Source organism: Carassius auratus, unplaced genomic scaffold, assembly GCF_003368295.1.
Source record: "Carassius auratus strain Wakin unplaced genomic scaffold, ASM336829v1 scaf_tig00217398, whole genome shotgun sequence".
NCBI classification, from domain to species: Eukaryota; Metazoa; Chordata; class Actinopteri; order Cypriniformes; family Cyprinidae; genus Carassius; species Carassius auratus.
In genome coordinates, this window is record NW_020529048.1 from 188957 (window position 1) to 194961 (window position 6005).

Here is a 6005-nt window from a genome sequence, read left to right on the forward strand (position 1 = left end):
AAAAGAAACAGCAGAATAATATTTTTTATATATTTGATATAATCACACTGTTGTGATTAGATCGTTCAGTGCACAGCATCAGCTGCTAAATTCAAATCTGTGTTCGCCGGCTGGCGCTGAGCCAGAGACGTTCGTACAACGCTTCATGAAAACCAATCAACGGTTCTGTTGCGCGAATGCAATGGCCAATCGGATACGTGCAGAAGAGTCATCATGAAACGCGCTGTTTTTGTTCACTTGCTCGCTGACTGAATTATTTAGCGAATTCTTTCTTCAGAGAGAGAGAGAGAGAGAGTAAAAACAAAAACAAAAATCCTGATGTTTATAATGTAATATAAAGTGCTTCAGTGATTTTAATGGGAGTTTTTGAGAGTGCCTGAACTCTGGCTAGACTGAATGAAAATGTTATTTGATAATGTTCTTTACTCTCTGTAAAATGAAGTGTTAAAATAAGTAACTTACAATATTGTAATTCTAATTTACATTAAATACAAATTCAGTCGTATTAAAAATATTTTATGGCATGATAGGACACTTAAGTAAAAAGTCTGGGTTTTATGTGTAGTTAATAGATTACACTACCTTTCCATTTATTGATCAAATAACAATCTATAAACGTACAAAACGCGTTTACTTATACGTTTGAGAATCGAGATATTTCCTGATATTTTAAGCATGTTTGGAATTGTTTTGAATAAAAAGGAAAAATAAATAAAACATAAGCCTATATAAGTTATACAGTGCTTTCATAGCATGACTCAGTTGTTTATTGTTTTGTATCAATATTTAAGGTGGACTTATTGATTAGGTGCAAGAATAGTAGTGGTGGTTAAAATAATAGATTGATAATGAAATAGTAGATTGTGCCTTGTTCCTAGATGGACAGGGACTGGAAAGTAATAGATCAGATGAGGAGATGGAGATAGAGTAAGAAAAAGAGGCAAATGTAGACGCACAAGTGACACAGAAAGAGCAGGTAAGTAAGCCAGGAGACAGAGGCTGGTGAGAAAGAGGAAAATGTAGAGGCACAAGTGTTTTCTATAGTTTTTACTATAACAGCTGTTCTTAATTATTCTGTTGAACAAAGAAGAAAAAGCCATCAGGTTGGGACAATTTAAGACATTTCAGTTTCTAATCCCAGAGCTATTATTAGGTGGAAATAATTTTTATTTTTTTACTTTTAAACTTAAAATGGTCTCTTCTAATCTTTTTCTTTTTCAAAACTGCATCACAGCATTTGCTGCCGTATCAATACATAATCATCCATATCAATACGCAAATCTGCAAGGAATGCATCACAATATATTGCTGTATTGCTATTTTGAACCGCGCTATTTAAACCTTGTTCCATGTGCCCCTTTTATACTCTGAGCACCTGCCCCTCCAAAGGTCTCTGCACGGCCCTGTTTCAGATAGGCAGCTGCAAATATTTCATTTTCACACAAACAGTTCAAAAACATCTGAATTTAGCTCTTGGTGTGTTCTAATTGGTGAATTGTGTGATATCGCTGCAATACTTTATTTTTAATAGCTATAAAAAAGAATAAACTCGTTTTTTCTGAGCTCATCATTCCACACGCTCCTGCTCAGAGCAGTGATTCATCTCTCCTGTTTCTAACGCATCACTGACCACACATCAATTATTAATGAGCCCTGACCTGGTAATAATCATATATGTTGGTTTAGCTTGTCAGTGTGAATTAAATCCAAGTATTTATTTGTATTTTAACCGATTTAAAAGTGAAACCAAAAGAGAGTCTCCTCCCTTTTTTAGTCCGGGAATTGCACCTAAGGGCGCTATTTCTCTCAAACAATGGAAGTCTAGGCACACACACTCAAACAGAGGGACAGAGTGAGATGAGATGTCTGACAGTTTTTTAATTTTCTGTTATCCATACAGTGTTGTAAAGTCATGAAACTATGCATATTTCCTCAGAATGACTTTTTTTCTGTATGAAAAAAGGTTTTGAAGTGTTTGGAATTAAAAAATGCAGGAAAATTAATAATTCCATTTTTACTGTCATTTAAAAAAAATCACCACGACAACACCATCCAAGCTATCCAAAACCCATTCACAATTTAAGTTCCTCAATGTTTTTTTAACATGTAGACAAAGTTTGGTGTGTATAGTGTTACTCTCCTCTGAGCAGTATGCATTAATTTACAGCTAAATGTAAAAAAAATCCACATTCAAATCAAAATAGCCGACATCCTGTTGGTCGTAGCTGGTGACTGTGAATTAGAAAGTTGTCCGTCTTGATAAGAACAATTTTTGCACTGAGTTTGGTGTCTGTAGCTAAAACTAACACCCCCCCCCCACTTTTGACAAAAGGTGGCGCTATAGAGTGCCTCTTCCACGCCCTCTTATGAACTTTTGCCAGTGTCTAGCTGTCACTAATACTGATATGTGTTCTGAGTTTGATGAAATTCTAAGCATGTTATATGCCTCAAAATCACCTGAGAAGTATTCCAGTTTGACATGTTGCCACGGCAACAATATTTTTAGATATCAATATCCCCCTTGCAGATTTACCCTTACGAAAAAGAACCATGGTTTTATTATAGTAAAACTGTAGTAACCCATGGTTTTTTGGCGTATTGACTGCCATTTGTAAAACCACAGATTTACTACAAATACCATGGTTAAACTATGGTTAATATAGCAAAACCATGGTTAATTTGTGGTTACCATGGTTTAACTACAGTAACCATGGTTTTTTGGTTTTATTTGTAGTAAAACCATGGTTAATTTTCGTAAGGGTATATCGGCTGTGTTTTAACATTATTCTGATTAAGTTTGAAGCAAATAGAGTAAAAATAAGATGCTGAATTCAAAGCATTTTGAAAATGACACACTTCCTGCTGCCAGTTGGTGGCGCTATAACTTTGACTCCTAATAGTCACATATATGTGATTGACATCATACAATGAATAATCTGATGAAGTTTGATTAAAATTAGGAAATGTATGTGGATGGTATTAGACACTTCCTGTTTCTCAATTCTCGCCATAAATTCAACGCCTTGCTACGAGCAAACCGTTCGAGATATCAAAAATCCCCTGGCAATTTTTCATCCCTAATGTCTTGAGATCATGTTGACCGAGTTTGGTGGCAATCGAGTAAAAAACCTATGACAAGTATATCAAATTCCAGAGCATGCGCTTTTTACATAACTCTAAATAGCTGACTTCCTGTTGGGCGGAGCCTATGACATGCAATACGCAAGTTGTTCTGCACAAAGAGATCTATATGTGTACTGAGTTTCATATTAATACGTGCAAGTATGTGTGAGCTATACATCAACATTTATGACTGTGTTCCAGGGGGCGTAGAGCCCCTGTGCCACGCCCGGGTCCCAACCTCTGCAGGCTCCTAAAGGCCACAGATCCAAAGGTGTGTGCAAATTTTCTAGAGTTTTTGAGTATCTTAAGGACTCCAAAAGCCCCCACAACTTTGACGACAAATATGAATAATAAACCCTAAATAGCCAACTTTTGAAAGTTGTTTGGTTTGATGAGATCTACATGTGTACCGAGTTTCGTGTGTCTACGTGCAAGTATGTATGATATATGGCCCTCAGTATTCCAGGGGGCGCTGTAGAGCCCCTGTGCCACGCCCGTGTATCAGTCTCTGCCCGGCCCTAATGGCCGCAGGATCCAATGTGTGTGCCAATTTTCAAGACTTTTTAAGCATGTTAAGGGCCCCAAAAGCCCCCCGAAACCTTGGAAAAAAATAAGAATAATAAATAATAATAATAACAAATAATCCTAAGGAAAACAATAGGGCTCTCGCCCTCCAGGCTTGAGCCCTAATAATTAAAGCTGCAAGCAGCGATGATCGGGCCCTCGCCCCCGGGCTCACCGCCAGCAAGTTGCTTTAGTAAAAAAGCCGAATGGCGAGAAATATGCATTTAAAGTTGCAAATATAAGTGGAATATGTCAAATTCATATATATGTGCCAATCTTCCTTTTGCCAGCAGGTGGCGTAATCATTATAATGGAATGTTTTCCTTCAGATGTGTTCAGGCCAAGACTCTTATCGAACATTTGAAGTTTGGGGAAGATTGAATATTACAACAACTTCTCTTCCTATAGCGAGACATCAATTTTGTCATGGCGCCATGGACACGACCTTTAACAAAAACTTAAAAAAAGATAGACTGACAAAAAAATATATATTAAATGTCAAAAAATTTCTAGGAGTAGTTTTGTTGCAGCGTAAAATATGACACTTCCTGTTGCCAATAGGGGGCACTATATATCTTTGTTGTTCTGTCCTTTCATCTGCTCACTGCATTTGTTAACTGTGTCTTACAAGCGGTTTTTAAAAGTAAAAATTACTTCCATTTCAGTCTCTTTCAATATAAGTGTTTATATAAATGTTAATTAAAGCTTAGTTAAAATATTTGAATACATGATTAATAATATTTTTTTTTAATTACATTTTTATTTTAAGATTAGTTTATGTACTGTGAAATAACATAAACAATAATATTTTTAATGATAGGAATAACTAACATAAAAAAAAGATTAAGAAATGATCTGAAAATTAGATTGTTCGTTGTTAGTTCATGTTAGTTAATGCATTAACTGTAAACGTAATAGCGTATTATAAATTGTTGCAAAACACTTTTCATGATCTATAACCATTTTTAAAAATACTTTTATTGATCTATAAACATTTCTGAAATTATTATATAAAACTATATTACCAGTAAAATTCATTAGCTTTTTAAAATACATATTATTTGCTTTGAAAGATTTTTATAAATGATTTAAATGCTGTATACACGTTTCTAAAACAATTATTTAAAAGTAATCCTATAGCTCCATCTGGTGGTGGCCATGATAGGTATTACACACTGCACGTTTGGTGTTGCTGTCTGAACCAGTCTGAATGAAGCGTTCTTAAATGGAGCACGAGAACAGGACAGACTGCATATGCCTATGCAAGGCCAGGTCCACAAGCTCTATCTGTAATGCATATTTTTTTCAGAGCCCATGTTACTGGATCAGAGCATTCACACTGCACATGATAAAAGATGTGAACAGAAAAGGTTAGAAGTAGAAGGTGTGAAAAGAATGAATATCTAGCGTGTTAGTTGGTGGCGCTATAACTTTGACTACTAATAGTCACATATATACGATCGGTATCATACAACGAACAAACCAATGAAGTTTGATCAAATTCAGCAAATGTATGTGGATGTTATTATACATTTCCTGTTTCTCATTTCTCGCCATAATTTCAACGCCTCGCCACGGGCAAACCGTTCGAGATATCAAAAATCTCTTCGCAATTTAGCATCCCCAATGTTCTTGAGATTGTGTTCACCGAGTTTTGTGGTGAACGGGTGGAGTTTCTCAGAGGAGTATATCAAATTTCAGAGCATGTGTTTTTCATAAAACCCTAAATAGCCAACTTCCTGTTGGGCGGAGCTTATGACATGCAGTGTGAAAGTTGTTTTGGCTTGATGAGTTATATATATGTACTAAGTTTCATATGTATACGTGCAAGTATGCATGATATATGGCCCTCAGTACTACAGGGGGCGCTGTAGAGCCCCTGTGCCATGCCCGTGTATCAGACTCTGCCCGCCCTAATTGCCGCAGGTTCCAAGCTGTGTGCCAATTTTCAAGAGTTTTTTGAGCATGTTAAGGACCCCAAAAGCCCCCGAAACCCTAGAAAAAATTAGAAGAATAAAGATTAAAAAAAAAAAAAAAAATTAAAGCTGCAAGCAGCGATGAACGGGCCCTCGCACCTGGGCTCACCGCCATCGTTTGGCTTTAGTAAAAAGGTGAACGGTGAGAAATATGCATTTAAAGTCTTAAAAATAAGTGGAATATGTCAAAGTCATTTATTTGTACCAGTCCTCCTGTTTGCCAGCAGGTGGCGCTATCATTATAATGGAATATTGGCCTTCAGATGTGTTCAGGGCAGAATTCTTATCTAACATGTGAAGTTTGGGGAGATCGAACATTTTATGCCTGAGTTACAACAACTT